This window comes from Schistocerca cancellata, chromosome 7, assembly GCF_023864275.1.
Source record: "Schistocerca cancellata isolate TAMUIC-IGC-003103 chromosome 7, iqSchCanc2.1, whole genome shotgun sequence".
NCBI lineage: Eukaryota > Metazoa > Arthropoda > Insecta > Orthoptera > Acrididae > Schistocerca > Schistocerca cancellata.
This window is the reverse complement of record NC_064632.1, coordinates 319444968-319468686: the sequence shown is the minus strand read 5'-3', so window position 1 is coordinate 319468686 and position 23719 is coordinate 319444968. Positions and strand designations below refer to the sequence as shown.

Here is a 23719-nt window from a genome sequence, read left to right as displayed (position 1 = left end):
GCAGGAGCAGTTGAGCTAAACTCAGCTTGTTTCTTCACTTGAGACAGCAAGGAAAGAATTACTCGCTCTCGTGTTATTTTCATTTTATTTGCTGCCATTAGAAGTGACCTACCACCTTGTTACTAAGACAGGCCGTATTTTCACAATATGAAATGTGAATCTTATTCTTCTCATATAAAAGTGGATGTATGTGTGTTTGTTCCGTATCTCCTCTTAAACAACTGGATCGATTTCAATCAAACTTGGTGCACATCTCACTTACGGTCTGGGAGGAGCCACTTTGGGAGCAAGAACCACCAGCCTCCCAAAGGGGATGACGGTGGAAAATAAGCTTGTTGTGGTTTGGCAAGACAGCCAAGCCACTATGACAGGAAGCCGAAAGGCACGCGTTTAAGCTCACGCAGGCTGGCGTGAGGTCTGGAACAGGACACGGATTTGAGACTCGTAAAAAAAGTACGTAGCTGCTGGAATACTTAACTTTAATCCATAATTGGTGAACATCGCTCTTGACGGTACATGTTTTACAGCATCAATAGTAACTGGTAATGGCGCCTTGCTAGGTCGTAGCAAATGACGTAGCTGAAGGCTATGCTAACTATCGTCTCGGCAAATGAGAGCGTAATTTGTCACTGAACCATCGCTAGCAAAGTCGTCTGTACAACTGGGGCGAGTGCTAGGAAGTCTCTCTAGACCTGCCGTGTGGCGGCGCTCGGTCTGCAATCACTGATAGTGGCGACACGCGGGTCCGACGTATACTAACGGACCGCGGCCGATTTAAAGGCTACCACCTAGCAAGTGTGGTGTCTGGCGGTGACACCACAAAGCTTACTTGACGACTCGTAAATAACCAGACTATGATCACCAACTATTTGAGACTGAGAGCACTTAGTAGCTTTCAACAAATTTTACACATAATTTCAAACGTATAGGAAAATTTTTCTCGCTAACACCCACCACGAAATGATGAAATGAAAAAAGTTTATCGCTTATTACATTATCGCTGTTCATGCATCAGGCACAACCTTCCCACTTGTTACTTCTTTATTACTAACTCTGTTAGCAACATATATTGCTGACCATATTCGCATGTACAACTTAATGTACTTGTAAAATTATATCATTATGCGACACATAGTCTAAGAGGTATGGCGTCTTAAACATTGATCTGCCTGAAAATAAAACTGGAGGGCGAAATTCGCTAGAGATATAGATGAAAAATGTTTACAAATATTTGTGAAATTTGTTAAATATTTATGAAATACATGTGACACGTGCATACCCGGGTAAACCACGAGTAAAAATCTCCTCCTAAACCCTTGGATCGATTTCCGTTAAACTTGGTATTCATATTACTTACTGTTTGGAAATAAATACTGTGGGAGTAAGAACTGGCAACCTGCTATTGGGGTGGGGGCTATAACGTGGAGGTAAAAGGGAGATTCAGAGATGGACGGACAGAGAGGGGAAAGGAGAAAATGGACACAGGTAGGAAGGAGGAGACTGTGGACAAATGGAAGGGAGGTGGAAATGGACACAGAAAGGGACGATGAGGTGATGGACGAGAGAGGGTAGTAGGAGATGATGGAAGTAGAGGGGAGAAAGAGCACATGGGTAGAGGCAGATGGTGCAGCTGGACGAAGGGGAAACAATGGAAGGGGAGGGGCGGATGGACAGGGAGAGTGAGAAGGAGGAGACCGACTAATAGAATTGGAATAAATACATACCTAGGCAACGCCAGATACTCAGCTAGTATTTTAATAATAGTAAAGGACCTTTACTAAATCCTACAGGACCCCTGCCACTTATTATGTTCAAAGTGGCTTCTTGTTGTTAATATTTGAGACAGAAAAAGTAGCTGTTACACGCCTGTATGTCGATTACCCCGGGTGTATAACAGCTCTGCTAGATACACTCTCATGCAACGGTCGGTTCGGCATACACAACTAGCGCCATACAGAGATAAATGACGCGACCATTCTCCTTTGCCACTTACCGACTGTGCAAATGGCCTCCCTATGCTTTGCAATACCACTCTGTATTACAGCTCATGACAGCAAATTATCCACCTTACGTTGCGTCCAGATATAGTGGAAAAAACGGTAAAGAAATGATGCCTGAAATAAGATGCAACGTCACTAATGGTTTTCAATAGGATGTCAAATTAAACACTTTTCAGCCGTCAAATTTCCGACCTTATTTTATTTCAACCAGTTTCAGTGTTTTGCTACGCCATCTTCAGGCCCCTGACCGACGTGTAGGAAGAATCTACCTCGGTTGTGATCAAAACAGGGACCAGCAATATTGGTATTAGTCGATACTTGCTACACTGATCATTGTAGCAAGTATCAACTAATACCAATATTGCTGGTCCCTGTATTGATCACAGCCGAGGTAGATTCTTCCTACACGTCGCTCAGGGGCCTGAAGATGGCGTAGCAAAACCCTGAAACTAGTTGCCAAATAAAATAAGTTTGGAAATTTGACGGTTAAAAAGTGTTTAATTTGACATCCTCTATCGAACAGCCGAGTCCTGCATCAGTCTCTAAAAGATGGACATACAGATCACTAGCAGTTTGGTTAAGTTCTTCTCGGAGAGTCTCCAGATGGGCTCAGAAGGGTATGGGGATTGTCTGAAAGGCTAATTTCTGCCTGAAAATTGTAATAAGCATTTCAGTAACTTGGCCATTGCCTACATACAATGACTGACACCCACATTTCTTATTTTTAATCCATAAACTAGGGACGTTGGATAATAAATTAGTCATACCCAGGAGTCATCACGCTAAGACCTTGTATCACCGCCAGGAGCAGAGCTACTGCTACTCAGTCCGCCGAAGTCGGGGTTCACAAGTTTCTTCAGGTAAGCTGAAGTCACTCTTTGATGATTAGATTCCGTAGAGTTACCAAACTCTGAGGATGAAACATCCTGGCAGATTAAAACTGTGTGCCGGACCGATACTCGAACTCGGGACCTTTGCCTTTCGTGGGCAAGTGCTCTACCAACTGAGCTACCCAAGCACGACTCACACCCTGTACTTACAGCTTTAGTTCTGCCAGAATCTCGTCTCCTACCTTCCAAACTTCGCAGAAGCTCTCCTGCGGACCAAGTTCACTTGCCAGCGAAAGGCAAAGGTCCCGAGTTCGAGTTTCGGTCCGGCACATAGCTTTAATCTGTCAGGAAGTTTCATATCAGCGCACACTCCACTGCAGAGTGAAAATCTCATTCTGTAAACTCCGAGGATGTTGATTGCTACGTTTCACGCGCTGTTCACGACAGTTCCCGACATTTTGTGTATTGGTTGATCTAGGGGGCCAGGCAAGGTGGGCTACGGTGCCTGAGTGTTCGTTAAACCAAGAATGAAAGTGCAGAGTCCTGTGAACACCTCTGTTGTCGTGTTGGAAGACGGAAGCAGCTTAATCGTGAAGCAGATGAAAGAGAAACGGTTAGATTTGGTTACCAAGAATTTTGTAATAAACGTTCTGCTTCATGTTCCTTGTAAGCTAACTGAGTGAGCCCATGTATCGGTAAAAGAAACTAGCTCAGAGTTATCTAAGAACTGCTCCCACCGTACGCACTCGGTGAGTTTTTACCGCCTTTTTGGGCTGTTGTAGCACTCGACCCTTTGTGTCTGAAGAGTGCAAATGCACTCGGGTGGGTGAGTGGCAGTGGTGATGGGCCGAATGCTCCTCTGGGTGTAGTGCTGACAATAAAGAAGACTTTTGTTCAATATTGATACATGCTCCATCATGGCTTGGGGAGGCAAAACATGCCTCACTCGGTTGACCCTGACCGGTACTGATATACCGTCGCTGGCTTCCATGCTGCTGAGATAATGGTGCGTATGCACCCCGCAGTGCTGACGGGAGGTCCATCGACGACAGGTAACAACTGTAGGCCATGGTCACGATGTCAGCTGCACACTCCTGCTCCGTCGTTGATGACGCCTAGGACGGCCCCTCGGCTCCATATATGGCCACTGCAGAGGCTTGTGAGGATTTCTGCGTGAGGGATCGGACCCGCTGCTCACTGGCGGGAATGAACAGCGGTTGCAGCTGTGGCATCATGTCCCGGGGAGGGAACTCAGTGCTGGCGGCAGTAGGTGCGGACGCAAGTTGTCAGTGCTGTGGTGCCAAGTCCTTTGAGGAACTTAGTGCTGGCAGCGGCAGGCACAGCTCGGTCTCGAATCCATGGCTGCTGCCGGCAACGCTCAGTTGTCTCGCAGTCCAGTGTGTCTCCGGCGCTGTGGTGATGCTGCTGGACTGTGGCGACGAGAAGCGCTACTGCCCCAAAATCCAGACGTATTTATATCGCTACGAAACGCGTTTGTTTCATTTATTCTGACTTACATGTCGCCATACTGCAGCTAGAGTTCGTGCAGAAGACTGTGACCGGCAGATACGCATACGCCGGGGCACGCGTCGGGAGAGCGGTAGTTGTAAATGTTTAGTGGAGCCCCTGCAAGCCCACACTTGCATGGTGACCATTAAAAATGACCCACTATCACTTCTGCTTTGATTAGTATCTAGAAATAATTCTGCTGAAAATGCAACAAAAGCAGCGATATTTTTTCGCCTAGTTTGTTATTTGTAACTTTCAGAGAAGTGTCACTACTGGCGAATTTTTAGTAAAATCTACACATTTCTCTTGTTGCCATGTTAAAACTTACCCTGTTTTGGTAAAACACAGCAGAGTTTATATGGTCTCACATCACTAACATGTAGTGCAGACGCATTTGCGAGAGAATTCTGAAATAGTGGTTTATTCAAAATTTCTAGGTGTATGCATTGATGAGGGGTTGAACTGGAAAAAACACACTGAGGATCTGTTGAATCGTTTGAGTTCAGCTACTTATGCTATTAGGGTCATTGCAAATTTTGGCGATATACATCTGAGTAAATTAGCTTACCACGCCTATTTTCATTCACTGCTTTCGTATGGCATCATATTCTGCGGTAACTCATCATTGAGTAAAAGAGTGTTCATTGCACAAAAGCGTGTAATCAGAATAATTGCTGGAGCTCATCCAATATCATCCTGCAGACACTTATTTAAATAGCTAGAGATCTTCACTGTAGCCTCACAATATATATATATTCACTTATGAAATTTGTACAGTGCAGTGTACATGGCTACAACACTAGAAGAAAGGATGATCTACACTACTCAAGGTTAAATCTAACTTTGGCTCAGAAGGGGATAAATTATGCTGCCACAAAAGTCTATGGTCACTTACCTAATAGCATCAAAAGTCTGACAGATAGCCACATAGCATTTAAAAGGAAATTAAAAGAATTTCTTAATGGCAACTCCTTCTACTCATTAGATGAATTTCTGGATATAGTAAGTGGGTAATTTCTCCAACACTCATAAAAAAATTAAAAATATTAAGTGTCACGTAATATTTTGTGTAATGTAATATCTTGTATAGCCACCTTTTATTAACCTGAAACGTACCACATAATTACGAAGTGTCGTATTCATGATCTATGGAACAAGTACTACTCTAATCTAATCTAATCTAATCTAATCTCCATTAAGTTTATTAAATAAAGAACTGAGGAAAAGTAAGTTCAGAATCTGAAGCAAATCTTCGATACAAAATAATCGTGTTCTTCCAAAACCTATAGCATTTCTCGTTTGACTGGCTATCGATGGCCCTTAAAAATTACATTCTTTCATCGAAAAAATGTGTAGTTAGTAGAAAAACACGCTAGGTAATGAAGATTTACTTAACAATTATACCGCAAAATACTCTCCTCCTTGCGTGCTATCATTTTCCAAAATCGCATTTCGATATCTCAAACCGTTTATGAAATATGAAGAATGTTGTGGTTATTTCAAAAATTGGTTCAAATGGCTCTGAGCACTATGGGACTCAACTTCTGAGGTCATTAGTCCCCTAGAACTTAGAACTACTTAAATCCAACTAACCTAAGGTCATCACACACATCCATGCTTAAGTCAGGATTCAAACATGCGACCATAGCAGCAGCGCGCTTCCGGACTGAAGTGCCTAGAACCGCTCGGCCACAGACAGACCGTCTCACAACATTTATTTGCGCCCGTTATATAGCGATGGCGCATGTGACAAATGCTGATATGAACCATATACGCTCACATCCTTTTTACTTTCTTTATTAATGTTAGCAACTGCTGTCTTTTCGGCCGGCCGCGGTGGTCTCGCGGTTCTAGGCGCTCAGTCCGGAACCGCGCGACTGCTGCGGTCGCAGGTTCGAATCCTGCCTCGGGCATGGATGTGTGTGATGTCCTTAGGTTAGTTAGGTTTAAGTAGTTCTAAGTTGTAGGGGACTGATGACCACAGATGTTAAGTCCCATAGTGCTCAGAGCCATTTTTTTGCTGTCTTTTCAGCGTCCTAACTGTTTGATAATGACTCAAAGTCGAAATTACAATTGTCCAAATTATAATAAATATAACAGTCGATGGCGAAGACGGTATCTTTAGAAAAAGTGACTTTGCTTTGTGTGAGGGCGTGCTGAAAAGCAAAGCCTCCGAATCTTTTATACTGTTTCGATATCGGATGAGGTACGCATATTACGCTGTTGACTTTCCCGCTTCGCTGATCCAAGTTGCAACTCACAGCTGCTAGCGGCCTCCGAACTGTAACGTGTAACACGGCAGTGTGTAACGTAATGCTCTTCGAGCGTGAGAAACAGTGAGCTGTGTTAGAAAATTTGCTGCCAACTGAATACCGTAGAAGAATGAAAGCTATGCACAGTGATGATTGTATCAACAGCAGAAATGTGCGATTTTGAGTTGTTCGTGCTCGTAATGAGGCAAACGGTGGTGATAATCACAACGTGCGTTACAGAGCTCGGAGTAGACGCCCGCGTGCGGCAACCGACTAGAATCATCGGAATCGGGTTGATGGACTCACAGTGCTTATGGATGTTAGGGTTGTGGTGTATTTGGAATTCATGTCTAAAGGCAATACAATAGGACCGTTGCTATTCACAATATATATAAATGACCTTGTGGATAACATCGGAAGTTCGTTGAGGCTTTTTGCGGATAATGCTGTAGTATATCGAGAGGTTGAACAATGGAAAATTGTACTGAAATGCAGGAGTATCTGCAACGAATTGACGCATGGTGCAGAGAATGGCAATTGAATCTCAATGTAGACAAGTGTAATGTGCTGCGAATACATAGAAAAAAAATCCTTTATCATTTAGTTACAATATAGCAGGTCAGCAACTGGAAGCAGTTAATTCCATAAATTATCTGGGAACAGGCATTAGCAGTGATTTAAAATGAAATGGCCATGTAAAATTAATCGCCGGTAAAGCAGATGGCAGACTGAGATTAATTGGAAGAATCCTAAGGAAATGCAGTCCGAAAACAAAGGAAGTAGGTTACAGTACACTTGTTCGCCCACTGCTCGAATACTTCTCACCGGTGTGGGGTCCGTACCAGATAGGATTGATAGAAGAGATAGAGAAGATCCAACGGAGAGCAGCGCGCTTCGTTACAGGATCATTTAGTAATCGAGAAAGAGTTACGGAGATGATAGATAAACTACAGTGGAAGACTGCAAGAGAGACGCTCAGTAGCTCGGTACGGGCTTTTGTTGAAGTTTCTAGAAGATGCCTTCACCGAGGAGTCAAGCAGTATATTGTTCCTTCCTACGTATATCTCGCTAAGATACCATGAGGATAAAATCAGAGAGCTTAGAGCGCACACAGAGGCATACCGACAATCCTTCTTTCCACGAACAATACGAGACTGGAATGGAAGGGAGAACCGATAGAGGTACTCAAGGTACCTTTCGCCATACACCGTCAGGTGTCTTGCGGAGTATGGATGTAGATGTAGATGTAGAAAATGTGCAAGGTACTGCGAGACCCTCGGAAAACTGACAAGTTCGTCCTTATATGGAGCACCCATTCCTTCAGGATAACACTGCCAGACCACTCACGAGCGCTGCGACATCCGCTACAATACGACGCCTTGGGTTCACTGTCATCGATCATCTTCCGTACAGACCCGACTTGCCCCCATCTCATCCTCATCTGTTTCTAAAACTTAAAGTACAACTTCGAGGACTTCAATTTGATAGTGAAGAGGTGCAAGCAGAGGTGAAGTTGTGGCTCCGTTAAACCTTCTATAGTGACTGTATCAACAAACTGGTCTTTCGTTGCAGGAAATGCGTTCGTCGCCAGGTTGACTATGTTGAACAGTAAATATGTGGGCACGAAGAATAAAAGTGTAGAATGTTAATAACATTTGCTTTGTTTAAAACGCTTGAAGAGGTTTCACATAAAAAATTCGGAGGCGTTACTTCTCAGCAGGCTCTCGCATATCAACACGCTTGTTTGCTACCTCATCTTGAAAACACACATCAAATGAGAGCTGACAGCAGTATTCGTTTACTTAAGGGGGGTAGGACGTCAAACGGGCCGACTTGGAGCAGGAAAGGCATCACAGGACATTTTAATTTCCAGTGTCTATACTTGTACAAATAAATTCATCAAACTTTGTCAGCATCACCAGGAAGGATTCAGGATTCACACCCATTGCAGTGGAAGTTCGGAAACATAACAAAATATTTTTTTTACGTGCGAAATTTCATAATTTTTTTCACTTACTAATGGCTACATTTGTTGCTTTAGGTACACTTTTCTTCATAAGTTAGAGAGATTCTTCGATGAATTTTTGCACAGCATGCATACCTTACATGTGTATGAAATTCTAGAATTTATTTAGTTTATGAAAAAACGAATGAGCTGTTATATTTTAAACTTCATGTTTAGCAAAAACACAAATTTTATAGTTAATTACCTCAATTTTACCACAGTTTTTAATAGAGTTGGAAAATTATAGAGTTTCATACACCTTTAAGTATGGTTTGTATGCTGTGCAAAATTCATCGAAGAATCTCTCTCTTACTTATGAAGAAAAGTGTACCTACAGCAACAAATGCTGCCATTAGTAAGTGAAAAAAATGAAGAAATTTCACATGTAAAAAAAATTTCTTATGTTTTCGAACTTCCACTGCTAAGAGTGTGAATTCTGAATCCTTCCTGATTATGCTGACAAAGTTTTATGAATTTATTTGTAAAAGTATAGACAGTGGAAATTAAAATGTTCAGTGGTGCCTCTCCTGCTCCAACTCGGCCCGTTTGACGTCCTACCCCCCTTAAACAGAATCAGGAATTCTTTGGGTATTTTCTTTATGACGTTACGTTTGCGCCATTGCGCTCGGGGACACGTGTTACATTTCTTATGCGGCAATTTTCCCAACGGGTACCTTATTCGACCTGGACGCATTCAGTCTTTCACGATAAAATATTCCGACACTTTAATGGGTGAAAGCTGACGGGACAATAAAGCCGGAGCGAGACGCCACCTCATTACGCACTCTACCGGCACGAGGTTCCACTGCACTATTCATATGCAAGAGGCTGGCGGATAGCTGGCCTTCAAGAAAGAAGACGCAGCGGCGCGGAATTGATCGGAAGGTGCGTAGCCCTAGCGTGTAATCAAAGCCGTGATCAATGGAAATGACAGGGCTCCGATAATAGGAAACCAGCGTGAATACCGTTAAAGATTTCATCTGCTTTCTGCGTGAAGGGAGTGCCGCAGTGTAGAGCGGTACCGTGTAGAATAACCAAGGCTTCACGGGATGGTCCCCACTTATTGTTGGACGATGTAAGCTGTTCTACCGGCATGGAGGGGGCATTCTAAGCTATAAATGAGCGCCAGGTCTGACTTTAAGGAGGGTGCGCAAAGAACCGACTGATAATGCAGCACAGGCGGCATTACGTTCCGGTCTATTACCTCCATCCAAAGTGAGCGGTACAGAGTGAACATTCGGGGTGTCGAGATAGTATTTAAAACTTCTAATCACCACCAAAAATAACAATGATGTGGCATAAATGCAACTGAGAGCAAGAAACTAGGTAAACGAATAGGTTGGCAGTAGGGAAGGCGAGTACTCGACTTTATTTTATTGGGAGAATGCTGGGAAAGTGTAGCACACCCATAAAAGATACGGCTAATAGAACACTAGTGCAACCCATGCTGGAATACTGTTAGAGTGTTTGGAATCCCCACCAAGTCGGATTAACGGAAGATATCTAAGCAATTAAAAAAAATGGCTCTGAGCACTATGGGACTTAACATCTCAGGTCATCAGTCCCCTAGAACTTAGAACTACTTAAACGTAACTAACCTAAGGACATCAAACACAACCATGCCCGAGGCAGGATTCGAACCTGCGACCGTAGCGGTCGCGTGGTTCCACACTGAAGCGCCTAGAACCGCTCGGCCACCAAGCAATTCAGAGGCAGGCTGCTAGATTTGGTTCGATCACCACGAGGTGTTATCTTCATGAACTCAAATGGGAATCTCCGGAGGAAGGACGATGACCTTTCCGCAAGGCACTACTGCAGACATTCAGAGAACCAGCATTTGAGGCCGACTGCAGAACGATTCTTCTGTCACGAACCTAAATTTCACGAAAGGACCATGAAGATGAGATACGAGAAATCAGAGCTCATAGGAAGGCTTTTCTACGGCCGTTTTTCCTTTACTCCATTTGCGAGTAGAATATCAGAGGCAATAACCACTAGTGGTACAAGGTACCCTCCGCCATCCACTGTACGGTGTTTTACGGATTATGTACGTAGATATACAAGTGGATGACTTTTAGAATATTACATGGCTTCTAGTCCTCTACGTAGCCACAAGTGGAATTTGTGTCTTAGAGAAGTCCAGTAAAGCTCACGTATTTGGACCTTTATTTTTACTGTTGTCAATTTGATGGTACTGTAATCGTTTGAGCCACTATTTCGTGGTAGCCAGTTAACATCGAAGGACTGACAAAGAAGAAAATCATTTCTTCAATATAAATTAATATAATTAGGTTTTTATGTGTACTTAATCCTAATCCGATGATGAGTAAGTCGTATAATCCACCGATTTTCTGTTGTTTATGCCCATTGTTGCAGAACGGATTTTAAGCCAGTTTACTGACAGACCAGCCCAAATAGCCGAACACGTTGAAGCGCCCTCTTCCGGGACACAGTGAGGCGCGCCAACACTGGATCGAATCCGCCCAGCAGATTAACATTGAGGGTCGGTGTGGAGGTCACACTGGATTTAGCTTTTAGGCTGTTTTCCACATGAAACTAGGTGAATACCAAGCTCTTACTCAGGTCCCGCCTCAGATAGACGATATGCAAACATTTAGAGAAACGGAATCATACTTGAACAGGAGATTTTCACTACACGCAGGTTGATGGGATATACGCACAAATTCCGTCCCCAGGGAGAGGGAAGGGAGAATGGGGGAGCATGTTGGTGATGTGTGTCAGGAAGGGAATTCAACAACCAACTTACCATTTAAGATGCTAAAACCATATACCGATAGCCGATCGCCCGCATCTCGAAGTCGTGCGGTAGCGTTCTCGCTTCCCACGCCCGGGTTCCCGGGTTCGATTCCCAGCGGGGTCAGGGATTTTCTCTGCCTCGTGATGGCTGGGTGTTGTGTGCTGTCCTTAGGTTAGTTAGGTTTAAGTAGTTGTAAGTTCTAGGGGACTGATGACCGTAGCAGTTCAGTCCCATAGTGCTCAGAGCCATTTGCACCATTTTGATAGCCGATCCCGTAGAACAACTGGACGGGGCAAAGAAGAAGCCAATTTAATGATACATATATACTTTCAACTAAGAATATTAGTTGTGAATGGGATTGTACCACAAGAAATTAATATTGGTCCACAATAAACTGGTCTGGAGAAAATTTTTTAAAGTGTATAGAGAAGAACATTTTGCGCAAGAAGTTCATGGATCCAAAAAGTATATGTTACTGCCCCTATACATTAAGATGGGTCTAATGAAACAGTATATGAAAGCCTTATCTAAAGATGTACAATGTATCCTCACCTAACAGAAGGCGCGTTTATTTTACCTGACATTTTAAAAATGACGTTCGATTCTTACTGTGAGTCAAAAATGGCTGTGCACGAGACCGAGGCTTGAGTATCATTCAGTGAGGTGGATACGGAATTCTTAGACAGCAGGAAGCACCCACATTAACTTATAATGCAGCTGTTGAAACTTCCTGGCAGATTAAAACTCTGTGCCTTTCGCGGGCAAGTGCTCTACAGACTGAGCTACCCAAGCACGACTCACGCCCCGTACTCACAGCTTTAATTCCGCCAGTACCTCGTCTCCTACCCTCCTACCTTCCAACGTTCACAGAAGCTCTCCTGTGAACCTTGCAGAACTAGCACTCCTGGAAGAAAGGATATTGCGGAGACATGGCTTAGCCACAGCGTGGGGGATGTTTCTAGGCTGTGGCTAAGCCATGTCTCCGCAATATCCTTTCTTCCAGGAGTGCTAGTTCTGCAAGGTTCACAGGAGAGCTTCTGTGAAGTTTGGAAGGTAGGAGACGAGGTACTGGCGGAATTAAAGCTGTGAGTACGGGGCGTGAGTCGTGCTTGGGTAGCTCAGTCGCTGGCACGGTAGCTCAGCGTGTTCGGTCAGAGAGCTGGTTGGCCTCCGTAATAAAAAAACTGAGTGAAAGGATCAACAACGAACTTGAACGGATATCATGTTACGTCCGCAACGACCAAACACAACGATCAACAAAGAACAAAATTTAAAAAAAAAATTAAAAAAAGTCGGTAGAGCACTTTCCCGCGAAAGGCAAAGGTCCCGAGTTCGAGTGTCGGTCCGGCACACAGTTATAATCTGCCAGGAAGTTTCATATCAGCGCACACTCCACTGTAGAGTGAAAATTTCATTCCGGAATGCTGCTGTTACAGACAATATGAATTTGGTGAGCCTCAAGATTTACGTTTTGAACGCTCACCTCGATTCTTTACTCCGAAAATTTAGGTGAGCTCATTGAAGTAGAAGAAGAGGCTAGACTTAATAGTGATGGATATGCGAGTGTCGATATCAAGGCCGTCGGAATAATAGTGCTATGGGAGATTGCTGCTGTTTGAGAATGAATTTTCACTTTTCTGCGGAGGAGTGTGCATTCACCGAAACCTGCAACAGGCAATTCCAGGGGAAGAAGCTATATTAGCTTCTATAAGGGAGAGGCGAAAACGAAATATAATTCAATGGGAAAGCAATACACACTTAATAAACATGAATTTTTTTATGTTTGTTTGCTAAAAAACTGAAGAATTGAAAATAGTATTATTTTACACTACAATTACGTTTCTTTTTGTAATTTTCTAGTTAATGACGAAGTCACATTGTCAGAGAATCCTCCTTGATAAAAAAAAAGAACCGAGTTCAGATAGGGATTCACTGATGTAAAAAACTGTACAAGTAAGCTATTACCTAACAAAAAGTACATGTTCAAATGGGACTTAGCTGCTAAGGTCATCAGTCCCTAAGTTTACACACTACTTAACCTAAATTATCCTAAGGACAAACACACACACACCCATGCCCGAGGGAAGACTCGAACCTCCGACGGGATCAGCCGCACAGTCCATGATTGCAGCGCCTTTGACCGCTCGGCTAATCCCGCGCGGCAAGTATATGTTGTCAGTGGCCAATGTAACTGACGACAATGATGCTGTGGGCACAGTGTCATTAAGTGAACTGTGGTGCGTCTCCACAGCACGACATGTGTCTATCACACAGAGGACTTCTTGAAGGATAACTGCGAGCTATTTGAAGCAGAAGTGGTGACTCCAGTTTCCAAAATTGAACTTTAACGGCTGATGAAGTGATGCGCTGACCGTACACACTTCCGTTGCTACCAATCAGTGACACCTAACGAACAGAATGAAACTGGAGTCATTCACCCAATACCAACAAAAGCACCTCCGAGGAGTTTGATATCCTTTCACCGCAGGCTATGAGACCGATGGTCACCTCAGATTTGGGGAACATCGGATACTTAATTCCACTTTGCTGCGGCTGTAAAACTGAATACATATAGACGAACGTAAACACAACTACTGCGTTCAGAATGAGCTTTTCACTCTGCAGCGGAGTGTGCGCTGATATGAAACTTCCTGGCAGATTAAAACTGTGTACCGGACCGAGACTCGAACTCGGGACCTTTGCCTTTCGCAAAGATCCCGAGTTCGAGTCTCGGTCCGGCACACAGTTTTAATCTGCCAGGAAGTTTCATATCGGCGCACACTCCGCTGCAGAGTGAAAATCTCATTCTGGAAACAACCCCCAGGCTGTGGCTAAGCCATGTCTCCGCAATATCCTTTCTTTCAGGAGTGCTAGTTCTGCAGGGTTCGCAGGAGAGCTTCTGTAAAGTTTGGAAAGTAGGAGGCGAGGTACTGGCAGAAGTAAAGCTGTGAGGACGGGGCGTGAGTCGTGATTGGGTAGCTCAGTTGGTAGAGCGCTTGCCCGCGAAAGGCAAAGGTCTCGAGTTCGAGTCTCGGTCCGGCACACAGTTTTAATCTGCCAGGAAGTTTCAATTACTGCGTTGTCGAATCACCAGGTTTAAAAGTTATCTGGCATATTTGGTCGATTTTGAAACAGATAGCACCCAGTTGCATAATTTCTACTCCAATAACGCTCACCGAAATACATTTGCCCTCTCTATTTAAGTATATAAGCCTTTCTTCTTTTAGATAATTATTTTCGAGGTGGTATTTTGAAACGAAAGTTCCACCGTGAGGGTATTCAATATTCGCATGCAGCTTTTCGTTACTGGTGAAGCATTCATGCTGAGGATGAGCCTCAAGTGGATACTGGACACGCTGACTACAAAGCTTACGTTGCTTAATACATATTGGAAACAAATGTCTAAAAAACCGAAATACTGACAGCCCACAGAATTTCATTCATAAATGTATATCTTGGTCGTTTCCGTTGATACCCCACCGGGTTTGTTTTCCTTTGAAGACTGCCAGTGGTTGAGGATTCCCTGGTCGCGTTAGAGGCTCCGCACAGCAGTGGGGCTGCCGCTTCACTGGCCCTGAGCCTCCAGGATTTGCCTTCCGGGTTTTCTCCGCTAGGGCAGTTCTCTCCTCTTAGCCTATAGAGTCTAACCAGCCGCGATTTTCGAACTCCGAAAAGTTTCGGACGCCAATGTCCGATTAGGAATGAAAAAAAAAATGGAGAAGAACTGTATGATGAAGGGATAAACAACACAGTAGAGGAATGCAGCAACACGTGGAAAGAGCATGTGAGCAGAGTGCCAGAAGAAAGATTGACGAAACGATTATGGAGATATAGTGTGAGAAACAAGAAACTCTGGTAGGACCAAAATGGGGTGGGCTCAACAATAACCTCTGAAGAGGAAAATGGCATACAGCATAGTTCCTGGAATTGGAGTTCATAATGGTGGTTGTGGTGCTGCTGCTGTTGATGATGATGATGCTTAAGAAGTCTTATATCTTTCACTCTCTCTGTATACCACAGATTCTCTGAATTCTATGTATTCTTAAAGAAAGGAAGAAATGCCACTTTTCTCTGCTTTAGGACTGATAGATACACTATCCAGTCACATTAACGAGAGCACTTGCCAGAAGCCTGAATAACCACCTTTTGCAGTGCGGACTGCTGCAAGATTAGCAAGAAGAGATTCAGTGAGTTTCCGGAAGATACCAGCAGGGATATGGAGCCATGCCACTTCCAGTGCAGTGCCAGCTGCGCTAGGTTTCTCGGTTGGGGATCCTTGGCACGAAGAGCTCGATTGAGGTGACCCCACAGATTCTCGACTCTGTTTGAGTCTGGGGAGTTTGTTGGAAGGGGGAGAACAGTAAAATCATCCTGGTGCTCTTCTAACCACACATGTACACTGCGAGCTGTGTGATAAGTTGTATTGTCCTGCTGGTATATGCTATCGTCCCAGGGAAAAACAAACTGCATATAAGGCGTGAACATAGTCGCCAAGTATAGATGCATTCCTTCGGAATGACGAGATAAACAAGGAAATGCCACGAAATCATTCCCGAGACCATAACGCTCCCTCCTCCCTTCCGACGATTGCCGCTTCATCTGGGAAGGTCACCTGTCGCCACTAAGTGAATGTCCAGTTGCGGTGTTGGCGTGTAAGTAATAGAACCCAGTACGTTGTCCTCGATGGTGAATGTTCATCGGAGGTGAGGGTATCATCTGGAGTGTCCCAGGGAAGTGTGATAGGTCCGCTGTTGTTTTCTATATACATAAACGATCTTTTGGATAGAGTGGATAGCAATGTGCGGCTGTTTGCTGATGATGCTGTGGTGTACGGGAAGGTATAGTCGTTGAGTGACTGTAGGAGGATACAAGATGTATTGGACAGGATTTGTGATTGGTGTAAAGAATGGCAGCTACCTCTAAATATAGATAAATGTAAATTAACGCAGATGAATAGGAAAAAGAATCCCGTAATGTTTGAATACTCCATTAGTAGTGTAGCGCTTGACACAGTCACGTCGAGTAAATATTTGGGCGTAACATTGCAGAGCGATGTGAAGTGGGACAAGCATGTAATGGCAGTTATGGGGAAGGCGGATAGTCGTCTTCGGTTCATTGGTAGAATTTTGGGAAGATGTGGTTCATCTGAAAAGGAGACCGCTTGTAAAACACTAATACGACCTATTCTTGAGTACTGCTCGAGCGTTTGGGATCCCTATCAGGTCGGATTGAGGGAGGACATAGAAGCAGTTCAGAGGCGGGCTGCTAGATTTGTTACTGGTAGGTTTGATCATCACGCGAGTGTTACGGCAATGTTTCAGGAACTCGGGTGGGAGTCTCTGGAGGAAAGGAGGCGTTCTTTTCGTGAATCGCTACTGAGGAAATTTAGAGAACCAGCATTTGAGGCTGACTGCAGTACAATTTTACTGCCACCAACTTATATTTCGCGGAAAGACCACAAAGATAAGATGAGAGAGATTAGGGCTCGTACAGAGGCATATAGGCAGTCATTTTTCCCTCGTTCTGTTTGGCAGTGGAACAGGGAGAGAAGATGCTAGTTGTGGTACGAGGTACCCTCCGCCACTCACCGTATGGTGGATTGCGGAGTATGTATGTAGATGTAGATGTAGATGTGAATTTCAGCCTTCGTCACCGATGAACAGCAGTCAGCATGGATGCATGAAACAGGCGCCTGATGCAGAGGCCCATATGTAGCAATGTTCGCTGAACGGTCGTTGAGGACACACTGTCAGTAGCTACTTGGTTCATGCGAGCGGTTATGCACCTTTATTCGCCCGTTCACATCTCAGCAGGTGTCATTCACCGCTTGTCATCTATAGCCCTTGGTGCTCCGCAGTTGCGTCGGTGTCGGTTCTGGATGACGCCATTTTCGCCATTCGCTGTATACTTGCACCAGGGCGGCACACAAATACACTCCTGGAAATGGAAAAAAGAACACATTGACACCGGTGTGTCAGACCCACCATACTTGCTCCGGACACTGCGAGAGGGCTGTACAAGCAATGATCACACGCACGGCACAGCGGACACACCAGGAACCGCGGTGTTGGCTGTCGAATGGCGCTAGCTGCGCAGCATTTGTGCACCGCCGCCGTCAGTGTCAGCCAGTTTGCCGTGGCATACGGAGCTCCATCGCAGTCTTTAACACTGGTAGCATGCCGCGACAGCGTGGACGTGAACCGTATGTGCAGTTGACGGACTTTGAGCGAGGGCGTATAGTGGGCATGCGGGAGGCCGGGTGGACGTACCGCCGAATTGCTCAACACGTGGGGCGTGAGGTCTCCACAGTACATCGATGTTGTCGCCAGTGGTCGGCGGAAGGTGCACGTGCCCGTCGACCTGGGACCGGACCGCAGCGACGCACGGATGCACGCCAAGACCGTAGGATCCTACGCAGTGCCGTAGGGGACCGCACCGCCACTTCCCAGCAAATTAGGGACACTGTTGCTCCTGGGGTATCGGCGAGGACCATTCGCAACCGTCTCCATGAAGCTGGGCTACGGTCCCGCACACCGTTAGGCCGTCTTCCGCTCACGCCCCAACATCATGCAGCCCGCCTCCAGTGGTGTCGCGACAGGCGTGAATGGAGGGACGAATGGAGACGTGTCGTCTTCAGCGATGAGAGTCGCTTCTGCCTTGGTGCCAATGATGGTCGTATGCGTGTTTGGCGCCGTGCAGGTGAGCGCCACAATCAGGACTGCATACGACCGAGGCACACAGGGCCAACACCCGGCATCATGGCGTGGGGAGCGATCTCCTACAATGGCCGTACACCACTGGTGATCGTCGAGGGGACACTGAATAGTGCACGGTACATCCAAACCGTCATCGAACTCATCGTTCTACCATTCCTAGACCGGCAAGGGAACTTGCTGTTCCAACAGGACAATGCATGTCCGCATGTATCCCGTGCCACCCAACGTGCTCTAGAAGGTGTAAGTCAACTACCCTGGCCAGCAAGATCTCCGGATCTGTCCCCCATTGAGCATGTTTAGGACTGGACGAAGCGTCGTCTCACGCGGTCTGCACGTCCAGCACGAACGCTGGTCCAACTGAGGCGCCAGGTGGAAATGGCATGGCAAGCCGTTCCACAGGACTACATCCAGCATCTGTACGATCGTCTCCATGGGAGAATAGCAGCCTGCATTGCTGCGAAAGGTGGATATACACTGTACTAGTGCCGACATTGTGCATGCTCTGTTGCCTGTGTCTATGTGCCTGTGGTTCTGTCAGTGTGATCATGTGATGTATCTGACCCCAGGAATGTGTCAATAAAGTTTCCCCTTCCTGGGACAATGAATTCACGGTGTTCTTATTTCAATTTCCAGGAGTGTATTTTACAGATTTAGCCGTTTCGGAAATGGTTCCACCCTTGGCCCGAAAGCCAACGACGATGCCCTTTTGGGAGTTAGAAAAATCGCGCACTATCCGCATTACAACTGGAACTGCATTGTTTTCCTTTTCCGCGTTCTTCCCTCCCCCGACACGCTTTATACACCTTCCACTACTACTGCTGTCACATGCCGTCTGTAAGTGGTTATTGTACGGCGACGTCGGACATAAGCGTTGGTCACATTAATGTTACTGGGCCGTGTAATTTCTCCGTGGGAAACCTACGATTGGCACGATTACATTAGGTGACGATTCGCTACAGGGTACTGGTTGTGCAAATTCATGTTAATCATGATGTTCACGCTTTATGATCAATATCTACAAATCTTTGTAACGCTCCGTTAGAAACTTTTTGAACACATCGTAAGTAACAGCTCTGCTTTCACATTAGACTCTTTGAGACTGTTACATTCCCCGCCACAATAACGTCTCAATTGAGCCCGGAGCGTCGTGCTATGCCGCTAGGAATCCGCCCAGTCACGGCATCTGCTCGTGGGGGACGCAGCCACACCGGAAGACGGGAAGGAAAGACGCCCACATGCCTTCACTGGCGACGCTATCTGATCTCGGCCCGCATGCTGCCCAGAAACGGGACTCTGACCTGGCTCATTCTGACACGTACGACAGTGTCAGTACCTGTCAAGCAGATCGGGGAAAGGCTGTTGGAATAAGAATAGTTCTTCATTGGACGATTTCCGGCGTCATCTACTTTGTCGCAAATGGGTTTTATCTAGTTTATGCTGGAAAAGGAATGTCTTCTTCAGAATGGCAGTATAACTAGGAAGAGCGTGATTTCGGTAAAATATCGTTTCATATTTACTTGGGATATAGCGTCAACCACTTGCTAAGACTCCACGCTGAATGTACAGAATCAGACGGCAAACGTGCATGTGGAACCCATGACTGTGTCTTATCTGTAACAGATATACGAATTTTAGGTGAACTTTGAGAGGAGGAATGTAGTTTGATAGCCACGGGTTATTCTTCGGTCCCATTGGGCCTCCATGTATCTGACCCAGTGCCCCTGACGTTTTGTTATCCCTGTAGAATGGAAGTTTTCCTTCTGAATTAGCAAATACGCTTCAAAAGAGGAATTAACGTCATCATAGGCGGCTCACGGGTGTTTAGAGCCGGCCGCTGTGGCCGAGCGGTTCTAGGCGCTTCAGTCCGGAACCGCGCTGCTGCTACGGTCGCAGGCTCGAATGCTACCTAGGGCATGTATGTGTGTGATGTCCTTAGGTTAGTTAGGTTTAGGTAGTTCTAAGTTCTAGGGGACTGATGACCTCAGCAGTTAAGTCCCATAGTGCTCAGAGCCATTTGAACGAATATGAAGGCCAGTAGTCCGTACGGGCAAAGAAAACCCCGGACGGAGTTCATGGCCTTGGTGCAGTTTCTCCGCGCGTCTACCACAGAAGTGAATGTACATCAGTGAAAAGATTCACTGATGGCCATTCTCAGGGAAAATAAGGAAGAGCTGCAGGGCCTGTTGAACTGAATGAACAGTCTGATGAGCACACAATACGTTTTGAAAGTAAACCAAAGAAAGACGAAAGTAGTGAGGAGTAGCAGAAACGAGTTTAGCGATAAAGTTGACACAAGAAACTGAAGGGGGCAGGAAAAGAAACAGCTTGACCCATTTCTGAGTTTTCACCGGAATATGAAAGTATGAAACAGACCCAAAACTTCTTACCATAGTAAGTAAAAAAAAACAACATCATTGATACTGTAAATGAGCTTTGGAAAGAAGCTGTACAGGGAAAGGAAGAACCCAGACCAAATGAAACAGGGAAAACAGTGCTTAGTTCAAGAAGTGCTGGTCTTTAAAGCAGGGCTCAAGCAGTGATACAGGTTGCAGCTCTGACAAACATTTGTTCTCAAACATTGTTGTCATTCTGGGCATTATTTGGCACATTAAGCATTTACGTAGAGGTCTTTATATAACGGACCAAAGTTCCCGCATTTTTGTGAAAATGCTGATGTGGAAGGTGAGCAACCGGGTGATGCTTGTAGTGAAAGTGGCGCATATCTCAAGTAAACAAGAAGATTACTCAGTGTTCCATGAGTTGGGACAAAACTACCGTTGTACGTTACAAAAGTTTTGACAACGAGCCTAAAGATAGCAGTCAACTGATTTGAAAAGAATTCAACTTAATGGATGTTGTGGATTTGCAGAATGCTTCTTTGCATGATGTCATTTACGTACTTAAAATACAGGCACAAGACCTAGGAAAGGTGAATGTGGAGCAAGATTTAACAATATACCTTACAAGCAGAGTTCGAGAACAAACAGGAAGTGACGTGAAAGAAGCTATAGTTTGCGTAATTTATATCTGCTAGTGCACAGAATATCAAAAAGGAAGCTTCATTGTTTAGTTTATAGTCTTCAAACTGCTGGGAATGTCCCTAATAATAAAGAAAGGAAACACGGAAACAGGCCTTGGAAATTAAGTGATGAAGCAGTTAATACTATAAGCAACAGGCTGCCTCCTTTCCGGACATGAATAGTCATTACGGGAAAAAACATACAGCTAAAGTACATACTATATGGCACCCCAATAGATGTATAAAATCATGCGCAGACTCAGATGCGAAGTTATACCAAATTACAGAAAAATCGGAAATTTAATACATCGAACAAACGAGCGTGATATTTTTTTTACTACCAACGTATCTCCATCGTCACCTTGCGTCTCCCAGCGTCACCTTGCGAGGAATGACCGCCAGTCAGACACACTCACGGAGCATGTAGTATCAGTGGATATGCTGTCTGTGTGTAGAATGGGATAGGCGCGCGATCTGTCTGGGTTTGACCAAGGTTAGATTGTGATGGCCCGGGGCTCAGCACGAACATTTCGGAAACAGCACGACTTGTCGAGTGTTTAACACATGGCGAATCCAAGGTAAAACCGCTTCCAGGGGTTGTGGGGTTGAGCTGCCACCCCTCATTACAGGTGTAGGCTGCACAGAGTGATAAATCAGGACAGGCAGCGATCTGTGGCGGAACTAACATCAGACTTTAATGCTGGGCAGAGTACAAGTGTGTCTGAACACACAACGCACCGAACACTCCTAACGATGTGTCTCTGCAGCCGACGACCCGTGCAAGAGCCAATGTTAACACCACATCTGCAGTTATAACTGAAATGGGCACTTGCACGTCGGCACTGGACGTTGGCGCAATGGCAGAACGTTGCATGGCCTGATGACTCCCGATACCTTCTTCACCATGACGATGGGTGGGGTTAAATCCGTCATCTTCCGGGGTAACAGCTCCTTGTCACCTGTACTGTGGCACAAGGTGGCGGTAGCTCCATTATGTTCTGGGGAACGTTCACGTGGGCATCCATGGGTCCAGTGGAGTTCATAAAACGCACCCGACGGCCAAGGATTATTGTACAGCCCTTCATGACGGTACTGTTTCCCGACGGAAGCGGCATTTTTCAGGAAGATAATGCGCCATGTTACAAGGACATGAAGGTGATGGAGTGGTTCGAGAAACACACTAACGGGTGACTGAATGTGGCGCCAGAGCTCGTCGCCCCCTAATTTTTGGAAATTGGGTGACTTGTATGTGACGGTGTGGTGGCAACTCCTTCCAGCGCTCTACCAAGGCGTCACTGCTTCCACGCCAAGTCGCGTCGCCGTTGTTATCCGTGCCAAAGCCATACCGGCTGTTACGTAGCTGGTAGTAATGTTCTCGATGATTAGTGTATATACACTTCTGGCCATTGTAATTGCTACACCACTAAGATGACGTGCTACAGACGCGAAATTTAACCGACAGGATGAAGATGCTGTAATATGCAAATGATTAGCTTTTCAGAGCATTCACACGAGGTTGGCGCCGGTGGCGACATCTACAACGTGCTGACATGAGGAAAGTTTCCAACCGATTTTTCATACACAAACAGCAGTTTACAGGCGTTGCCTGGTGAAACGTTGTTGTGATGCCTCGTGTAAGGAGGAGAAATGCGTACCATCACGTTTCCGACTTTAATAAATGTCGGATTGTAGCCTATCGCGATTGCGGTTTATCGTATCGCGACATTGCTGTTCGCGTTGGTGGAGATGCAGTGACTGTTAGCAGAATATGGGATTGTTGGGTTCACGATGGTAATACGGAACGCCGTGCAGCATTCCAACAGCCTCGTAACATTAGCAGTCGAGGTGACACGCATCTTATCCGCATGACTGTAACCGATCGTACAGCCACGTCTCGATCCCTGAGGCACAGGTGGGGACGTTTGCAAGACAACCACCATCTGCACGAACAGTTCAACGACGTTTGCAGCAGCATGGACTATCAGCTCGGTGACCATGGCTGCGGTTACAGACAGGAACGCGATGGTGTACTCAGCGACAAACCTGAGTGCACGAATTGCAAAACGTATTTTTTTGGAAGAATCCAGGTTCTGTTTAAAGCATCATGATGGTCGCATCCGTGTTTGGCGACATCGCGGTGAACGCACATTGGAAGCGTGTATTCATTATCGCCATTCTGGCGTATCACCCGGCGTGATGGTATGGGGTGCTAGTGGTTACACGTCTCGGTCACCTCTTTTTCCCATTGACGGCACTTTATATAGTGGACGTTACATTTCACATGTGTTACGGCCCGTGGCACTATCCTTCATTCGATCCCTTCGAAACCCTACATTTCAGCAGGATAATGCACGACCGCATGTTGCAGGTCCTGTGCGGGCCTTTCTCGATACAGAAAATGTTCAACTGCTGCCATGGCCAGCACATTCTCCAGATCTCTCACCAATTGAAAACGTGTGGTCAATGGTGGCCGAGCAACTGGCTCGTCACAGTACGCCAGTCACTACTCTTGATGAACTGTGGTATCGTGTTGAAGCTGCATGGGCAGCTGTACCTGTACACGCCATCCAAGCTCAATTTGACTCAATGCCCAGGAGTATCAAGTCCGTTATGACGGCCAGAGCTGGTTG

General features: G+C 45.5%; 1 protein-coding gene across 1 annotated transcript in view; it reads left to right on the top strand.

Moving 5' to 3' along the window:
• The window catches only part of LOC126092253 (E3 ubiquitin-protein ligase TRIM9), a 279511-nt gene that overhangs the window by 173426 nt on the left and 82366 nt on the right, over positions 1-23719 (top strand). The gene's annotated exons all lie outside the window — the stretch shown is intronic.